An 18,058-nucleotide genomic window follows, 5' to 3' on the forward strand; every position below is an offset into this window, starting at 1 on the left:
TGTATCAAGGTTCTCTTTGCTGTTGTTGTTGTTGTTGTTGTTGTTGTTGTTGTTGTTGTTGTTGTTGTTGTTGTTGTTGTTGTTGTTGTTGTTGTTGTTGGGTTTTTTGTTTATTTCAACTCATTGATTTCATCATTCACCCGTTGGTTTTTCGATAGCATGTTGTTTCATCTCCATGCTTCCCCTCCCCCCCCCCCCCCCCCCCGCCTTTAGTTAGCTTTTAGTTGGCTTCTGTGACTCACTTGTACGTTTTGGAGTTCGGTTGACCCTGTTTGGAAGTCTATTCACCTATGGCTATAACTGTATGAAACAGATAGTAATAGAATCTCAAACCCATCTAAAAGAGAAAGAAAGGAAGGAGAAGGGGGAAAAAAAAAAAGTCTCTATTATTTTCTTGCTTCCCTCTGCCACTCTTAATGATTTAGATGTCTTCTTTTACAATTTTGTGTTTATTCTGTTTGGAATGAATGGTAGTGATCACCTTTCCGGTGATGAGTGTCTCATTTTTGTACCATCCTCCTTCTTCTCTATTTAGAGTAGACCTGTTGATGTTTCTTTTAGCATGGGTTCAGTGTTGCTAAACTCTTTTCGTTTTTGCTTGTCTGTGAAGTTCTTTACCTCCCCTTCTATTCTAAAGGATAGCTTTGCTGGATAGAGTATCCTAGGCTGCTTCTTTTTGTTTGTTTTGTTTTGTTTTGTTTTGTTTTTCATTCAAGAATTTCAATAGATCTTGCCACTCCCTTCTGGCCTGTAGTGTTTGTGTAGAGAAATCCGCTGAGAGCCTTATGGGGGTTCCCTTGGAACTCACTCTTTATTTTTCTCTTGCCGAAAGGCATTTAGGATCATTGCTTTATCCTTGACTCTGGCCATCTTGATTAGCCTATGTCTTGGTGTGGGCCTGTTTGAGTTCTTTCTGTTGGGTACCCTCTGAGCCTCCTGGACTTGGATATCTGATTCCTTCTTTAGATTTGGGAAATTTTCAGTCATGCTTTCTTCGAATATCTTTTCCGTCCCCTTGGTTCTTTCTTCCCCTTCTGGAACCCCTATTGTGCGTAGATGGGCACGCTTTCGAGGGTCCCTTAGGTCCCTAAGATGGTTTTCGTTGTTCTTTATTGGTTTTTCTCTCAGCTGTTCTGATTGGGTTCTTTCTGTTGTCCTGCCTTCTAGGCCACTTATTCGTTCCTCTGCGTGATCTAGCCTGCTTTGGACAGCCTTTAGACCAGTTCTCATTTCAGCCAATGAGTTGACCAGTTCTCCTGGACTCTTCTTTATAGCTTCGATTTCGTTTTTGACGTATAGTATATCTCTCAACACTATCTCTTGGAGTTCCTTCAGGACTTGGATCACTCCTTTTTGGAAATCTTGATCGAGCGGGCCATCCACGTCTATTTCATGGATCGTGCTTTCAGGGAATTTCTCTGGCTCTTTTAATTGGGAGTGGTTCCTCTGCTTCTTCATAATGCTCCTATCTCTCTGGCACTGTGGCTTAAGGAGTATCAGTTATCTATTGGGGTCCTTAAGGAGTTTATGTATTTATCGAAAGCCTAGGCAGGAATAAAACTTTAAAAGAGAGAGGGGGATAGGGGGAGAGAGAGAGAGAGAGAGAGAGAGAGACAGAGACAGAGACAGAGGGGGAGAGGGAGAGAGGGGGGTGGGGGGCAGGATGTTAAAAGAATGGAGAAAAAAAGGTTTGAAAACAGTGTACGATCAATAATAGAAGAGCAAGTTGAAGCAGAATAGCAATTGAGTTGAGACGTCTTCTAAAAGCCTTTAAAAACAGATAGAAAAGATCAGAAAATAATATACAATTGTTTCAAAAGTAAATTTTTAAAAGGTAATCGGAAATAGAACAGATTTTAACAAAAGATAAAACAGAGGATTTTAAAAGACGGGAGAAAGAAAAGGTTTGAAGACAGTGTGTAATCATGAATAGAAGAGTCAGTGGAAGCAGAATAGCGATCGAGTTGAGACGTCTTTTAATAACCTTAATAAAAAGGAGGAAAAAATTCGAGAAACAATATTTGAAACCTGTGAATAACCAGTAACAGGAGATCAAAACCAAGAGAATGAAAAAGGGAAGGGGGTGGATGTTTAAAAATAATAATAATAAAGACTTGAAATGAAACATTTAAAAGGGATTAAAGCCGTAAACGTATACGACTGTTCAAAAGTAAAGGTTAAAAAGGTAACAGAAGGTAAAACCGATATAAAAGAGATTAAAAAAGAAAAAGGAAAAGAAAAAAAAAAAAAAAGAGGAAAAAAAAAAAAGGATGTGTTCTCCTGGAGACGGTGCGCTCTTAACGGTTTCACCGAGAAGTCTTTCTGTCGTCGCCCTGTTTCGTGAACTCAGCTTGCTGTTTCCGCGGGCCCTCCGTCGGCGCCCTCGTCTGTGCTGCCCTCGGTGCCTGTGGGCAAGTAGATCGCACCCCCTCCTGGCACCGCGGTCGGAGGGTGGCTGGCCGCCTGCCCTCTCCCGGCGCCGGTCGCTCCGCTGCTCTGTGCGGCTGTGTGCTCCGCCTCGGGTCGGGTCGGCGCTCCTCTCCGTAGGTGGGCTCGGGGGAGACCGTGGAACCGCCCCGCCCCTGCTGCGTTCCAAAACTCGGCTCCTTCTTAGTCTTGGTGGCGCGAGTTCTCTGAGGTACCGGGGCAGATATATAATATCTGCCTCAGGCTGAAAACGAGTCTCAGTCCTGCCTAGGAGGTTGCAGAGCCCCCGGGTGCGGATTCGAGTCTCGGCCCCGCCCCCGCTCCCGCCCCCGCCCGCGCGCTGCGCGCTGCGCGCCAGGGGCTATGGCGGCTGTGGCTGCGCCCCGCCTCTCTTCTCGCGAGAAGGGCCGGTGATGGCGCCGCGGGTCTGAGGAGATGGAGGCTACGGCGCCCCTCCCCCCAGGGCACACCGGCCGTGTTGCTTTGCCTTTCTTTCCCCGTAATGGAAAGAAAGTTGGGGGGGCGGGTTGTTCTGCTCTGTATCCCCTCCCGGCCACGGCGCGTGGTGCCGCCGCCACGGTCCTCCGCCCGGCTCGTGCGGCCTGTCCCGGCCCCCGGCTGCCGGCCTGCGACTCGGGCTGGGTGTCGCGGGGACCCTCTGTGCCCATTTCACTTGGGTCGGTCGGTCAAGGGGCGCTCCGGGCAGATCTGAGACTCGGAGGCTCCCCCACCGTCCCGTCGGCCTCTCCGTTGGAGAGGGGGAGGTTTGGCGAACGAGCCCTATTCCTCCTCTGCCGGTCCCTCCCGCACTGTTTTGCTTTTGACTCTTTCTTTTCTCCTTTTCTCCTACCAGATTTTGGGCGTCTTTGTCTTTCGAAGAGGGCGGTGTTCTGTCGGAGTTCCGCAGGTGGTCTGATTGGCCGAGTGGGTCCGTCGATGTGAGTTTTGGTGTATTTGTGGGAGAGGGTGAGCTACGAGCGTCCTTCTACTCCGCCGTCTTGCTTCTTCTCGGGTTATTTTTGAAGAGTAGGTGCTGGGGATTGAACCCTGGACCTTTATTTTTTGCATGCTAAGCATGGGCTGTACTGCCTGATCTCTAGACCCTCCCCACCGCAACCCCCCCCTTTCCCACCGCCTCCATAGTACTCGATGAATCTCCTACCTAGATATCCATGCTTCCTTGGAATAGGGCCGTCGTTTTCTTCATCGGATTGATGCACGTCTGTGGATTCGTCTCGTTTCTCTCCACTGCGGTGGGTGGCATCGGGGCGTGGGGTGGGGTGGAGTGGCGTGGGCTGGGAACAGTTCTTCACGTGTAGAGGTGGAGCGGAGCGATGAGGATGGTGACTGTTTCCCCGAGTGCTCGCGCCGGGTGATGGAGGCCTGTGGTCTGACTTGGAAGAGGACTCGGGTGACCAGAACAGAGCCTGTGTGGGGTCGTTGTGGAGGGAGGAACTCCACCCCCCCCCCCCAGCCCCAGCCAAGGCACTCGTACCTCATCGAGGGACGGTCGGCCGAAAACAAACGAAAGCTGTCAGAGGTTTGGGGGTGGGGGTGAAGGGTGTGTGTGTGTGTGTGTGTGTGTGTGTGTGTGTGTGTGTGTGTGTGTGTGTGTGTGTGTGTGTGTGTGTGTGTGTCTGTGTGTGTGTCTGTGCCTGTGTGGTGTGTGTGGTGTGTGTGGTGTGTGTGTGTGTGTGTGGTGTGTGTGTGTGTGTGTGTGTGGTGTGTGTGTGTCCCCGTTCCCCGTACCACGGTCTCTGGTCGAGGCCCCCACGAGCGGAGAAACGCACGCCAGGCCGTCCGTGCTCCTGGTTGTCCGGCCGCGTGTCCCTGCCACCCAGAGATCCCGAACCGTCCCGCTCGCTCCCCTGCCATGTGCCATGTGCCACCTTCCTGTCGGCCGGGCGCTATTTTAGACCCTGCGAAGAAGTCGACCGGACGGCCGGGCCGGGCCGGGCTGGGCCGGGCCGAGCCGAGCCGAGCTGAGCCGATCTGAGCCGAGCCCGTCCAGGCTGGGGTGGGTGGTGCTGGGTTCAGAGGAGTGGGGTACAAGCGGGAGGCGGGCGTCGATGGAGGGGAGGGGGAGGGGGAGGGGGAAGGGAGAGGAAAGGGGAGGGGAGGGGGAGCAGGGATGATGATGGTCTGGGGCTTGGCGTGTGGGGTGGGGGTGGGAGGGACGGTAGCCATCCTATGACTTTCTCTCCCTACCCCGCCTTTTGCAAGTCTGTTAGAGTGACAAGGTGGTGCTGGTTTCTGGCTGGTGCACACCATAGTGATTCTGTTCTTCTTTTTCCTGGTCTTTTTCAGGAACCCTCGTCCCGAGGGACTGAATCTAGTGCCCTGTGCTGCGCGGTACGACCTAGGGGTCGAATCTGCCAGGAGAGGACTTACAAGGATTTCGAGGATCCTGGAAAACTGCTACCATCCAGAATCCTACATGGATGTTCAAGATCTTGTGGATGGACGGACGGACGGAAGACGGATCGAATGGAGGCCCCGCCCCATCCCCTGGACCCCTTGGCCCAGGAGGATCGTGATGGGTCTGGAAAGGACTCTTCCGACGAGGGTCTCGGGATGGACTTTCTCTGTCCGCGGAAGGTGTTTCTGCACAAAGAGGAAGAGAGGGGCGTTCTCGGCCAGAGAGCCCGAACCGCCTCCTTTCAGGGATCCGCTCCAGTCAGGGTTGGGGTCGGGGTCAGAACGCAGCCACCGACAGCTCCCCTCCCTCGTCTTGGCTCTCCAACTTGGGAAACCCTCCTCCCTGCCCCCTCACCCATCTTCTCTTCAGCCGGCCTCCAGCTTCCCCGTGCCAACCACCTCTCTCATGCTGCCGGACTTTCCTCCTCCTTGGGCTGCCAGGAAGCTCTCCCGCTCCTCCACGTGCTTTGGCTTGGAATCCCTGACAAACACAAGCGGTGCTGGTGGGCGGGGCCGCGGGCGGTGGCAGAAGGACTCCCTTCATCTTATGGGAGCGATTTTTATCTCCATAGAGGTGGCGATTGAGAAAACACATAAAATCACTCAGAAGAATACCCATGTGTAGTATCCCTGACCTAGATCCATGTCTGTCTGTCTGTCTGTCTGTCTGTCTGTCTGTCTCTCTCTCTCTCTCTCTCTCTCTCTGCCTCTCTCTCTCTCTCTCTCTCTCTCTCTCTCTCTCTCTCTCTCTCTCTCTCTCTCTCTGCCTCTCTCTCCATTTCGCTATTCTGTGTGTGTGCGCGCGCGCGCGCGCGCATGCGTGTCTGTCTGTCTCCCTTGTCTCTCTTTCCTCTCCTCTCCCCTCCTCTCCTCTTCCCTGTTCTCCCCACTTCCCCCTCACCCCTCCACTCCTCTCTTCTCCCCTCCACTCCTCTCCTCTCCCTCTTCTCCTCTCCCCTCGCCTCTTCTCATTTCCCCTCCCCTCCCCTCTTTTCCCTCCTCTCCTTTCCTGTCCTCTCCCCTTTTATCCCTCCTCTCCTCTGCTCGCTCTCTCTCTCTCTCTCTCTCTCTCTCTCTCTCTCTCTCTCTCTCTCTCCCCCCTTCACTTCCCTCCCTCCTCCCTACCCCCCCAACCCCTACCTTCACAGGGCCTCATAGATTGCAATCGGTTTCCATGAAATGTGATGAAGAGGGAATGAATTTTAGAATGATATCCCCATGCCATCGAATCCTTCTTCCCCAGGGATAGCGACTTATTTGTGGTCGTGTTTGTTTTTGTTTTTCTTGTTGTTTTGGGGCGCATCGAGGGCGCAGGAGGCGTTGGGAGTGAGGGTGATGTTTCTCTTTCTGTCTGTCTCCTCCTTAGGACGGATTTTAAGAGGAGGGAGGACTCACAGAAATCTACCATCTTGTCTCGTACTGCAGCTGTGTTTGAGCTTCCTATACGATCTGGGCGGAACACTCCCCACCCTCACCTCAAGCCGCCATTGCCGCCCCCTCAGCCCCCTGCACCCCCGTCCAGTCCCACACTTGGGGCTGTGGTTGGGCATGGGGGGATGTTGGCGGGGTGGTGGTTGGTGGGGGGTGGGGTGGTGGAGGAAACCAGAAAACAGACCACTGTGGCACGTGGGTGACTGGGGCTTCAGGGTGAAGGAGGATGAATAAAATGGCCGGAATTAGGCTAACGGATTGCTTCTTCTTTTTTTGGCGGGGGGGGGGAGGGGAGGATCATTAGGTCATTCATTCATTCATTCACTCATTCATTTGCTGGGGGGGGTGTCATTCGGTTTCTTATGCTCGCCCTGAAAACGGTCAACTGTCCTGACTGACTGGTTGCTGCTCACGGTTCCAGGCCTGTTGTTGAAACTGGAAGCTATCGATCTTACTGTTTCTACTGTATTTCACTCATTGAAAGTCATCATCATGCTGGGTCTCTGAGTCTTTCTCCGAGGAGAAGGTCGGTCACGGGACTAATGACCTGACAAAATAGCCTGAGTGACCAAGAAGGCCACACCTTGAGTGCTTATGAGATAACGAGATCTAACCACCAGCCTCTATAGAATGGGTCACCTGGAGGCATCGTGACACCATTCTGAGTCTTCTGATGAGAAAACGATTCTGTGGATGGTGATCGATGCCCGATTGTTTGAGCTATGGCTCTAGAACCACCCCACCCACTCCATCCCCAAGGTGGGTACACAGTTTTGAAGACGCTAGCCTGCTGTGAATCCCCTTTGCCCGGCAGAGTGATAAAATGGCCTCTTTGCTTCTAAGCTCCAAGACCTTGTCTCTGGATTCTTGGGCTCGTCGGGGACGGGGGCCGATCTTTTGGCAACAAGCGTGCTTCAGAAACAGCGGATGCCCGAGAAGGACACTCTGCCTCTCCCTCTTCTTCCGGGCCTGAAATGGGGAGGAAAAAAAAAATCGCTTCCCCTGGAAGCTGGAGTCCGGAGCCCGCCATCCGGAGGGACTTCTGGCTTGGCCTTCTCCTGGGGTGGGGGGGGAGGGCACGCCACTGCACGTGTTCTTTGTCAACTCCCTGTTTCTCTCTTCTCGAGTTATCTCTTTGGGACGGCTCCCACACTGGGTGAAAACAGACAGACAGGCTGGTATGTCTCCCTACCCCACCCTTCGCCCCCAAATGACTGATCTCCTGTCCCATCAGAATCACCACTTGTTTTCCAACGTGGCTTTCTTGGATCCTGGAGGACTTGTAAAGGAAAAGCCCAGCTGGGCTAACAAGCTAAAGTCACAAATCTAAGTGTGATAAGTGTCCGTTTACTGATCTAAGTTCTGCTGGGCTAGCTCGTAAATCTGAAGTTTAGTGTCAGTTTACTGGGCTAACAAGCTAACTCGTAAATCCAAGCTCAACAAGTGTCAGTAACGTGATCTGTTCCAAATTGATAAGCTCCAGTGTACTGATCCTTTGCTTTTTGTTGTTTGAGTCTTATTGGCGAATAGACCCATATTTGTAATTAACCCTATGAAACCTCATGTGCACGTCTTGGAGGTGCTCAGAGCTTCGGAGCAGAAGCCCCTCTGAGCCCGCCGGCGTAATAAATCTGAGTACTCCAACCCTCAGAGTGGTGCTTGTTTCTTGGCTGGCCTGTCATTTCCGTAACAGACTGATATCAACTTAGAGCCAAGATGGGCGCAGAACTGAAGGAGCTTCTCGGCTGGCCTAAGAAGCCTGTCGTCGTGATGTGGGAGACATTCTTTACGAGGGACCTATCTGATTAAGTGCTTGACCGCCTTTTGGACTTTGAACCAACTTGGAGATAGGAACTAGGATGAGAGGGCACCCGAAATAGCTCAGCAAACTCTTCTCCATCCTTAGAAGACAGACAGACAGACAGAAAGACAGACAGACAGACAGACAGACAGAGTGTGTGTGTGTGTGTGTGTGTGCGCGCGCGCGCGCGCGTGTTTGTGCGCGTGCGGGGGTGTGGGAGAGGGAGGAGATGACGTCAGCGTACTGGACACTGTTTCAGTGACATGGGGAGTGCTGTCAACTAGGAAGGAACGTCATGTATTCTTCAGCCTTGTGTCTGTACAGGTGGGTACACTCAGGGTTCCAGAAAGGATGGGATATTCCTGGCAGTCGTCTACTGCCCTGGCATCGAGGGCTGGCTGGCTGGCTGGCTGTCATCCAAAGTGGAGGCTCTCGTGAAAGGGACGGAACCGAGTCCCGAGGAGATGCCTCCTTCACTGACTTTCATGCAAACACAGTGGACCACAGCCTCCGGAAAGAGGGTGGGTGGCACACGTGGCCCCAGTCTGTTCTGTCCATTCGGCAAATGGCCTGGGTTAGGGGAAACCCAGCATGGCGACCATCCGACAGGCCGACCCACCGACCCACGGACGTGCTCGGTTTCTCCCAGCTCCCTGGATGACCTCCCCCACCCACCCCCACCCCACCCCACCCGCATTCCTTCACCCACCGTGGTGTCTGGTGTCAGGGCACTTGGAAGATGACTCCCATTGTTCAATAGACAGGGGCAGGAAGATTCCTATAGGACCGCAAAAACAGTCAACTGGCCATACATACATACATACATACGTACAAACTTTTTGTCCCCAGAGGCCTCAGACCTCCTCTCTCTGGACCCGCTGAACCCCAGTAACTGGCCCCCATTCAACTGCCACATAGTAGGGGTCATCCAGACGTTCTTGGGATGGTAGGTATGACTTCCAAAGGGGTTGAAGCCTTCCTTCCCCCGCTGCAAGCCTGATGCCCTCAGCATGGCCAGGACACTGCTACAAACAAACAAACAAACAAACAAATAAACAAACAAACAAACACACACACACCACCACCACCACCACCACCACCACCAACAACAACAACAACGACAACAAAAGACAAACACATGCGTATGTGACTTGGGGACATACTTTCCGCAGCCTCCAGGGACGAAGGCACTCGCTTCACTGGGTAAATCCTACGAGGCTTCACTAAAGCGCTTGCCAACTTACTTCTCAGAAGGATCGATCTCTGCCCCCATCACCCGCCATCATCAGGCAAGGTCGTCAGAATCCATGGGAGGTATAGACTAGAAGAAGAAGTAGAGGAAGGAGGAGGAGGAGGTGGAGGAGGAGAATCAGTGACATGAGGTGTGTACGACTTCTTGTCTCCAAGAGGATTGAGTTTTAAATTTTTTTCTTTTCAGATACAAGGGAAAATAAACTTTTGTTTTTTCCCCTTCCTTTCCTTTTAGAGGCGGACACCCACATGGTAACTATCATACCTCTGTCAGCAGAATGGAACCCTTTCTCTTTTTCTCCCTCCCTGACCCTTCTGGGATTCAGAAATCCTCCGTGAGGATTTTTCTATTCTTGGCAGCAGAGTTATTAGCATCATTGACTTGGAGGCAAAAACTTAGGTTTCCATTAAACTGGGATAGACATGCATGGATAAGAGATACTAGTGCTACTCGTTTTCCTTAGGGTTCCCCTGTGTCTGTGGGGCGTGTGTGTGTGTGTGTGTGTGTGTGTGTGTGTGTGTGTGTGTGTGTGTGTCTGTGTCTGTGTCTGTGTCTGTGTCTGTGTCTGTCTGCCTGCCTGCCTGCCTGCCTGCCTGCCTGCCTGCCTGCCTGCCTGTTTATTGTAGGAACTCTCTGTCAATGGAAGTATAGTTGACTTACAATGTTGTGTTCATTTATGACGTACGGCATAGTGATTCACTTATTCACACACACACACACACACACACACACACACACACACACACACACACGTATACTTTTTCAGGATAGGTTATTACAAGCTATTGAACATAGTTCCCTGTGCTAGACAGTAGGACCTACTTGTGTACCTAGTTTGTATAGGGTGGTTTATATCTGCTAATCCCAAACTCCTGATTTATCCCTCTGCCCTCCCCCGTTCCTCCACCCTACCCTGTCCCCTGTGTTAACCATCGGTTTCTTTTCCATGTCTGCGAGTCCAGTCTGTTTCTGGTTTGTAAATAGGTTCCTTGGAGTCTTTTTAAAATGGAGTTATTTATGTATGGATGGGTGTCTTGACTTACTTTCAGATCCCATCTAGAAGTGATGGCATAGGATATCTGTCTTTCTCTGGGTGACTGACATCACTAAAGCTACGGAACGCTTCACGTATGTGTGTGTGTCGTCCACGTTCAGGGGCCGTGCTGATCTTCTCTGGATGGTTCCCGTGTTAGTCGATGTGCTGTGGCAGCAAGCGCTTGCCTTAGGGTTTTTGTCTCAACCTGAAAGCCGGCCCGGAGACTGAAAGTCTTCTAGTTGCCTCCACTATCTGCCTAGGACCATCTCCACGAACGTTTCCCATTTTCTCTCACCCTTTTGTCTTGGCATCATTGAGTACTAAAATGCTCCGTCTCCTGAAGCCCTGCAGACTGAAGCTGGGCAACGGGAGGTAAACGTCAGAGAAATGGCCACAACAGCTCCTGTGGAAACCATCCTAGGGCCTGTTTTTGGAGGAGCCGCTCAGAGAGTTGAGCCGAACACCCCAGGACATCATCAGAGGCATTTCATACTGCTCGAGCCGTTTCGATGACCCCGATGTGTGGAAATCTCCTACCAGACTGACCCCCTACTCCCGGCCCTGAATCTGGTTTCTCATCTGCTCCAATGATTAACCTTTGTGCTGTACTTTGGTTTTCCACACAAGTGCCTCTTAGGCGATACCTGACTGCTTGCTCCCTAGGCCTAGCTTCAGAAGCCCATCGACACCACCGCCTCCTGAGACGAGATACTACAACTGTTTCCTTGAACAGACCTGTTCTCAGAACTAAGAAACTGGGTCCATGAAACGCAGGCCCTCTAGGAAACTATTCCCTCCCTCCTGCCCCCACACCACACGCACGCATGCACGCTCAGACGCACGCACGCACCCACGCACGCATGGACGCACACGCACAGTCAACAGCCCAGCTTTTAATGTGTAAAACTTCCAGGGAAGTTACAGAATAGGGAAATGTTGGGGTCCAGAGTAGGCTGCCCCAAAATGTGCCCGATGGACTATGCTGAATGAAAGGGACTTCACAACTGGCCAAGGGGGAGGGTATAGGTCAGTGGTAGAGTGTGTGCTTAGCAAGCAAGCACAAGGTCCTGGGTTTAATCCCCAGTACCTCCGGTCAAAAATAAATACATAAAATCGAATTCCTCTCCCCGCCCCCCCCCAAAAGTATACACTGCTGTATGTCAACTCTGTCTCAATAAAACTGGAAGAAAAAAAGGAAAAAAAAAATGATTTAACAAAAGAAAGAAAGAAACAAACAAAGAACTGCCCGAGGCAAGAGGAACACTCTGGCCCTCCTTTCTGCCTCCCTGGAAGCAGGGGAAAAAGAATTTTGTTTTTTTAAAGTCTCCCATCCCAGAGGAATCTATCAAGTCAGAGGTCTGCTTCCATGCCCTTCCATGATTCTCAAACGGTGTAGTGGGGTTTACCCAGATTAGGAAAAGGAGGGGACTCCTTTGGCCTGAGACCAGGCGAGATTCTCCCCCTCCCTCCCGCCTCCCTCCGTGCAGTTGGGACGGGGTGGCCTAAGGGTGGGGAAATTGAAACCAAAGAACAAAAGCCGTTCAACAGAGAGGAGCCGGAGGCCAAGTCAAAGGCTCTGACCTGAGCACAGAGCTTTCTGCATTTGAATGAAGCGATTGAACGAGGCCCTGCCGAATGGATCCTCCTGACGTCCCCGCCCCCGCTTCCAGGAGACAGTCAGTCGATTTGGGACCGATCGGTGGAGAAGGCCTGGGAGGCGGCGGCGGCGGCGGCGGCGGCGGCGGCGGCGGCGGCAGAAGCGGCGGCGGGGGCGGCGGCGGAAGCAGCGGCGGGGGCGGGGGGGGGTGGTGCGCGGGCGGGGGCGGGACCAACGGTCGCTCCAACTCTGCCTGCCTGCCTGCCTGCCTGCCTGCGGGGCTGAGGCCTGAGGGCCACGCTGGTTCCTGCCACTCAGGGAAACTTCTGCGGGTGTTGCCGAAAGATCGCCCTCCCCCACCCCGTCCCTGACGAGCCAAATAACCCAGAGACAGGGTCTTAGAGTTTAGAAGAAAAGAGGCAGCTTGATTGCTTTGCTGGGCAAAGGGGACTCACAGCAGGCTAGTGCCCTCCAAACTGTGAACCCGTCTTGGGGTTGGGGTTTCATGCTTCTGTGGACGAACAGGTTGGAGCATGAAAGGGAATCACAACAGGCGGGAGCACAAAAGGTGCTCATGATCAACAAGGGTCTCTGATGAAACTTCCTCCTAAATCTGGATGAGTGTCTGGTAACATGGGACCTCCTGGTGGTCTAGTAGGTCATCAGCCCGTGACCTTCTTTATCTGGTCAGACTCACCCGGTGGCACCAGCGCCACGGAGGAACTCGGGGTGGGGGGTGGGGGGTGGGAGGGGGCTGGTCGTTCTCCTGAGCTTATCCTCCCGTGACTCCCTTCCTGGGGAAAGACTCAGACGCCAAACATGATTGTCAAGTTGAACGATCAGAGGAAGGTCAAATCAAACAGTTAGAATCGACAACTTTAGCTGTTTTTAACAGTGGGCCTGGAGCTGGGAGCGGTGTCTGGTCAGTCGAGTTTGCTGATCGTTCTAAAAGCAAGCAGTAAGCATAAAGCCAAAAATTGGCTTAGCCTAAGTGCGGCCACTTCATGATTCCTCCTTCACTGGGGGCTGAGGCGTGGGGGAGGGCGGGGGTGGGGGACAGGACTGAGGTGGCGGCGAACTTCTCCGTGAATGCTCGGAGCCGAACTGCTCTCTGGGCCTAGGTCTGAAAAAGGCCTGAGTCTCAGCTATGACAGATTCTCTCTCTTTCTGGGCACATGGACTGACTCGCCCCGCATCCTCCCATCCTGTCAGACCCTTTGGACACACACCTCCACCTGAAGAGTTCTTTGGCCTCGTCCAGAAAAAACAAACACACGCACGAACAAAACCAAACGAGCACACAGAAACCCTGCTGATCTCCTTGGACCCCATTCACTTCGGAGAGTCCCTCTCGTAGAAATCCCCTCTGCTCGATGATTTCACCACAGCCGCCTCCCTTTCTCCGGCACAGTGACCCCCCACCCCCACCCCTGCGTGGGCCCTGTCCCTCTACCTATCAAAAACCAAACCCCAGGAGAAAAGAAAATCAGAATGCTGTTTTGAGCCACTGGATCTGTGAAAGGAACCAAACAGAAAGCTGAAATAACCAAACCAGCCGAACACCAAAAGCGAACAGACAGATACCCCAGAAAGAAGGGCACGCCGACTCTTGCCCCTTTCCTTCCTGGAATCAGGACATAACATAGATCTACACCCCACCCCCCCACCCCACCCTCCCCAGATGTCTTCTTTATGCCGGAACGAGAGTGACGTTCTTATTGTCAACGGTGCTGTTATGGAAATGACAGGCCAGCCAAGAAACAAGCACCACTCGGAGGGTTGGAGTACTCAGATTTATTACGCCGGCGGGCTCAGAGGGGCTTCTGCTCCTAAGCCTTGAGCACCTCCAAGACGTGCACATGAGGTTTTATAGGGTTAAGTACCAGCTTGGGGTATTCGGCCAATAGGCACGCAATAGCTTTAGCAACATCATTATCACGAAAGTAGAGGCAGTGAGGCAGCAAACCAACATTTCAAGGCCAGATATGTCTCTTTGAAAATCCAGCTGGCTAGCAAAATATGAACAGGGAATCAGCAAACCGGCACTTATTAATTTAGATTTACGAGTTAGCCCAGCAGAACTCAGATCAGTAATCCGACACTTGTTACACTTAGATTTGCGACTTAGCTTGTTAGCCCAGCTGGGCTTTTCCTTCACAGTGTAAAGCGGAGAAGGAGAGAATTCTGTACAAACAGACCTCGATGAAAAGAATCCTCACCCTCTTTTAGGCCCCCACCTCAACACACGTGCGCGCACACGCGCGCACACACACACACACACACACACACACACACACATGCATGCACGCACGCGCGCGCGCGTATAGTTACTCCTGTTCTCTCTCTTTCTCTCTCCCTCTTCCTTTCTTACTGATTTTTTAAAAATGTTTACTGATAACACAGAAAAAAAATTGCTTAAATCTTGTCCAGGAATGATATTCATTTTTGAAAACATGATATATATTGTAAAGGATTTGGGCTCCCTTAGAAAAATCCCAGTCCAGGCACGATTGTATAGCACCTCCTTTCACTTTCAAGTGTCTCATTTCAGACAATAAAGTAGCCAGTCATCTTCCTTATGCATGACCTTTGTAACTGGCACAAGTCAAACGGCACAAAATTCAGACCCAATCTCCTGATCCATATGATTCTCATATTCTTTTTTTTTTTTTTTTTTTTTTTTTTTTTAGCGAGTCCAGAAGCTATGGGTCTGTGCCAACCACCCGTGGCTGTTCACTATCCAGCATTTCTTCCATTATCTTTATGTTGTCCTGTTTCTTGGAAGTATTAGTGCAGCTACTTTTCCCGATGGTCTGTCTCTGTCTCTGTCTCTCACTCTTTTCTCCTTCTTTTTTTTGGGGGGGGGGGAGGAGGGGGATGGGTTTGATTAGGTTATTTATTTATTTTAATGGTGGTTCTGGGGATTGAACCCAGGGCATCATGCATGCTAAGCAGGCACTCTAACAATGATCTATATCCTTCTCTACACCGCCCCCCCGACCCTCCAGCACCCCCCCCCCCGTCCCCGGCCAGGGCCTGTCTTTGCTCAACCCAATAGAAAAGCATTTATGTTTTGCCAGTTTCCTGGGTCCTTCTTTGTTTCATAAAACTGAGAAGAAATACACGTGGAAGTTCTCTCCTATGAATTGAACAGACTGAAGATCCTTTAAATAACCAAATGAGGTGGAAGTGCAGAGAGTACCATACGGGAACACACCGAGGCACATCGTCATCAAATTGACCAAAATTAAGGATAAGGAGAAAATATTAAAATGAACGAGAGAAAAGCAACAAATAACATACAAGGGAACTCCCGTAAGGTTATCAGCTGATTTTTCAGCAGAAACTCTACAGGCCAGAAGTGGGTGGCACAACATACTTAAAGTGATGAAAGGGGAAAACTGACAGGTAAGAATACTCTATTCAGCAAGGCTCTCGTTCAGATTTGAGGGAGAAATCAAAAGCTTCACAGATAAACAAAAGCTACAAGATTTCAGCACCATCAAGCCGGCTTTACAAGGAATGATAAAGGATGGTCTCAAGTCATCAAATCCTAAGGAAAGAGACCAAAAAGATGACAGAGAAAGGGAGGGGGGGAGAGAGGGAGAGAGAGAGAGGGGGAGAGAGGGGGGGGGGGAGAGAGAGAGAGAGAGAGAGAGAGAGAGAGAGAGAGAGAGAGAGAGAAAGAGAGAGAGAGAGAGAGGGAGGGAGGGAGGGAGAGGAGACCTTCGAAAGATTGCTTTGCCTGTTTAGGGTCTTCCGTTGTTCCTTAAAAATTTTGAAATTGTTTGTTCTAGTTCTGTGAGGAATGTCGTGAGTATTTTGACAGGGGTTGCATGGAACCTGCGGATTGCTTTGGATAGTGTGGCCATGTTGATAGTATTGATTCTTCCAATGCAAGAGCACAAGGCATCTTTCCATTTCTTTGTGTCATTTCAGATTCTGGAGTATAGATAACCTCCTCGATTAAGTTTATTTTTTGGCATTTTACTGTTTTTGACTCAATGGAAGTGTTTATCCCAGTTATAAAATTCTGGTTTTTAAAGTGGAGGGGGAAAAAAAAAAAGGAAAGGAAGGGCCACAAATGGCAAAATATCCTTCTTTCTCATGGGTGAATTGTATTCCATTACGTGTGTGTATGTGTGTGTGTGTGTGTGTGTGTGTGTGTGTGTGTGTGTGTGTGTCCCCTCTTCTTTATCTATTCAAATATTGATGTGCACTTAGGATGCTTCCGTATCTTGGCAATCATAAATGATGTTGCTGTTAATAGCAGGGTGTGTGTATCTTTTTGAATTCATTCTTCTTTTGTGGTTGGCTTTATTCCTTTGATAAGTATGTAAGTTTAAAAAGCTAAAGCTCTAAACCTTCCTGGAAACAATGAACAGTACATATATGTAAATTAAAAATATATGTGCAGTAAAAACATTTTAAAAAAATAAATAAATAAAAAAGAACGAAAGACAAGGAAATTAGCTATCAAGCCGTGAAAGACATGGAAGAAACTTAAAAGACATCTTACTAAATCAAAGAAACCGGTCTGAAAATTGTTACCAACTGTACAATTCCAACCAAATGACATCCTGGAAAAGGCAAAGCTCTAGAAACAATCAAAAGATCATGGTATCCAGGGGTTTGGGGAGAGGGAGGGAAGGAGGAATGAACAGATGCAGCGTGAGGGATTTTTAAGGCGATGAAATTATTCTGTAGGATACCATAGTGGTGGCTACATGTCATTGTACATTTGTCAAAACCCATAGAACGTACAACCTCAAGAGTGAACCGTCCTGTAAACTATGGACTTTGATGGATAATAACGTGTCCATGTCGGATCATCAGTTTTACCAAATAGGCCACACCGATGAGAGATGTTGAGGGGAGTGGAGGATATATGTGTGGGTGGGGAGGGCTATGTGAGAACTCTCTGTATTTTCTGCTCAATTCTGCTGTGAGCCTGAAACTGCTCTAGGAAATAAAGTCTATTAATCAAAAACAAAAACAGAAACAAAAACAAAACACCCAAATGAGGTGAACCAGGATTCAGTCATCCAAAATGGAGCTGGACGGCCAGTGGGAGGAACTTTGTTGCAGACATAGTCCTGTTTCAGGGAGGGGGACGTTGTCCCCTCCCTCTACACATCTTGAGTTCTCTGGGCTTGACTGATCCAAAAATGGACCCCAGACGGATGGTTGAGCAGGAGCGACAGGGAACCTACTGTCTTTCATTCAAGCACTCATGTGTCCCCGAAGCAGGCAGCTTTTCTCCGTTTTAGGACAAGAAATCAGCCCTTTGTGCGAAATGGGCCGGGCTGAGAGCCTTTGGTTTTGGGTGACCCGTCCGTGAAGAATCGAGACGGAGTTTGGGTTTTGGGGAGGGGGGGAAGCCCCTGAAAGAAGTCACGAGGTTGGTTGGTTTCTCTAGGCTTCCGGGGCCTGAAGGCTCTCAGTGGGTGATCAGGGTGTTTTCCTAAGTCCAGATGCAGGGAGGGCACCCTCCACGGAAGTGATCGATTTCCCGCTTTCAGGGAGACAGAAAGAAGAGTCTGAGGGTCCCTCTTGCGTCTGCTGGCCCCTCGGCTTCTTCGGTCACTCTCATTTCTAACCCATCCGTGTGCCACGGAGGCACATACATGTTTGGGGTGGCCTCCCCTGGGTCCCGACACCGGCATCAATGGGGGGAGGGGGGGCATGAGTGGTCAGAACTGTATCAAGCTCAAGGGCACCACCAACCGGTTTCAAAAACAAATCTGCCAGCAGCTGCTAGCCGCAGCCTGGTCGTTTCAAAGTTCCCGCCTTGCTCTTGTGGTGTGTTTTCTTTCGTTTCCCCTTCTCCACTTGCCCCGTGGGGTAGTCTGATGACACACACTTCCAGTGCTTCTTTCTTGCATCTGTGTCTCCTGGGCTGCAGTCCTAAGAGCCCCCCCCCCATCGCCCCCGCCCCCCCCCAATCAACTCGTTTCTTTACCCTCCACCAGGTCTCCTGGCTTGGAAATCTCGGCTCACAGCATGTGTCTCGTGTCCTCTCTGAATTCACGGGCCCAGCCATCCACCCTAAGGAGACGGAGGGAGGGAAGGAAGGTTTTGACCTGGCGACCTTCC

The 18,058-nt window shown here is 50.8% G+C and overlaps 3 long non-coding RNA genes and 1 other non-coding gene across 4 annotated transcripts; 1 reads left to right on the forward strand and 3 right to left on the reverse strand.

The window, feature by feature from the left end:
• Positions 1 to 1,953: 1,953 nt before the first annotated feature.
• Positions 1,954 to 3,730, reverse strand: LOC141576873 (uncharacterized). The gene is made up of 2 exons (XR_012505299.1): positions 3,590 to 3,730; positions 1,954 to 3,460 (listed from the first exon to the last, which is right to left on the reverse strand). It is a non-coding gene; the product is annotated as an uncharacterized LOC141576873 (long non-coding RNA).
• Positions 3,731 to 3,974: 244 nt separating this feature from the next.
• Positions 3,975 to 6,530, forward strand: LOC141576875 (uncharacterized). The gene is made up of 2 exons (XR_012505301.1): positions 3,975 to 4,444; positions 4,735 to 6,530. It is a non-coding gene; the product is annotated as an uncharacterized LOC141576875 (long non-coding RNA).
• A 2,364-nt stretch (positions 6,531 to 8,894) lies between these two features.
• Positions 8,895 to 12,696, reverse strand: LOC141576874 (uncharacterized). The gene is made up of 3 exons (XR_012505300.1): positions 11,947 to 12,696; positions 9,241 to 9,398; positions 8,895 to 9,102 (listed from the first exon to the last, which is right to left on the reverse strand). It is a non-coding gene; the product is annotated as an uncharacterized LOC141576874 (long non-coding RNA).
• Positions 10,438 to 10,546, reverse strand: LOC141576883 (U6 spliceosomal RNA). The gene has a single exon (XR_012505309.1). It is a non-coding gene; the product is annotated as a U6 spliceosomal RNA (small nuclear RNA).
• Positions 12,697 to 18,058: the final 5,362 nt, after the last annotated feature.

Source organism: Camelus bactrianus, unplaced genomic scaffold, assembly GCF_048773025.1.
Source record: "Camelus bactrianus isolate YW-2024 breed Bactrian camel unplaced genomic scaffold, ASM4877302v1 HiC_scaffold_42, whole genome shotgun sequence".
Taxonomy (NCBI): Eukaryota; Metazoa; Chordata; class Mammalia; order Artiodactyla; family Camelidae; genus Camelus; species Camelus bactrianus.